The sequence below is a fragment of the Arachis ipaensis genome, chromosome B10, assembly GCF_000816755.2.
Source record: "Arachis ipaensis cultivar K30076 chromosome B10, Araip1.1, whole genome shotgun sequence".
NCBI classification, from domain to species: domain Eukaryota; kingdom Viridiplantae; phylum Streptophyta; class Magnoliopsida; order Fabales; family Fabaceae; genus Arachis; species Arachis ipaensis.
The window spans coordinates 76,179,949-76,181,255 of NC_029794.2; the positions used below are offsets into that span (position 1 = coordinate 76,179,949).

General features: G+C 31.8%; 1 long non-coding RNA gene across 1 annotated transcript; it reads left to right on the forward strand.

The window, feature by feature from the left end:
- LOC110267681 lies at positions 339–852 on the forward strand. The gene is made up of 2 exons (XR_002355560.1): positions 339–427; positions 730–852. It is a non-coding gene; the product is annotated as an uncharacterized LOC110267681 (long non-coding RNA).

Below are 1,307 nucleotides of genomic sequence, written 5' to 3' on the forward strand. Positions count from 1 at the left end.
GAGAATGAGAGGAAGATACTTTCCATTGAAAATGCTGCTCCGTAATAGGGATATGCTGCTGGTATGAATCTCTCATATTCGTTGTGTCTGAAGGGACGGACAGGGATCTACGTACAAAGTTCAAAGGCATTCGAGATCTTTGTGGTGAGCTTCATGTTCCTAAAATTCTAAGTTAGGGCAGCACAAATAGTTTCAAATCTTTGTGGTGCTTGTTCTGAAGTCATAGCCAAGTTCTCTGTTAAACCAATGTAACCATTTTGAATGTTGCATCTGGACGTTAAGGGAACAACATTTTTAATTACTTAGAATGGTTAAAATTGAATTTTAATGTTTATTTAGGATCTGGAATTGTTTATCTCAGCTGTACGCCAAAGACATCACTACTCCTGATGATAAACAAGAGCTTGATGAGGCTTTACAGCAGGAGGTAAGTTGGTAATTCAATTTTCGCACCTTTAGATATGAAATTACAATTTTCGCACTTAAAAGTAAATTGGTAATTCATATGCTACCTGATTGACTATTCTTAGATTTTATTTACTATTTCATATGGATATCTCATGTATTGTTTGGATTCCACCTTTGAAATCAGTAGAGAGATGACAGATCACAGGGAACAAAGTCATGTAAAAGTTTAAGAGAATCAATTTCTATAGTTGAATCACCAATAAATTTTTATTATCATAATCTTTCTTGTTTTTCTTTTTAAACAATTTCTGCTTTTAATAGGTGGATGTTCGAAAGGATCTGATAAGAAATTTTGCAAACACGATTGATCTTGATCAGCTAGATATTTGATGGTGCAACTTATTGTGAAGCTGAATGTTTTCCTCAGTAACCATAACACAGATAGTTTCATATATGCCATGGAATGCAGAGAAGCAAGCAAGGCCCCCATTTTTGTTGATGACATTTGGTTATGAAAGAACCACTGTTGTGCACAAGGGGAATGGTCATTTGTAATGGAGAAATTTGATTTATACCAAAATGACTTCTTTTTGTTTCATTTTTTTTACATTGGAATGTAAATTTTCTTTTTGTTTAAATGTTTTCAGGTTTTCTATCTTACAACAACCTGTAAACTTTAGAAGCTGTAGGCTAAAGATGGTACATATAGATTGCAGATAACAGTGATGTTGTATACAAGATATGCATTATTTTCTGTGGCAACTATTTCCTGTTTTTCTGATTACTTTATAAAAGTTTTTCAATTATGAAAAAATATTTTTCTCTATAAAAATTAATTTAATCATTTTATAATATTTTATTTTTATAAAGAGGTAGGTTTTTTGGATGAAAAAAAATGG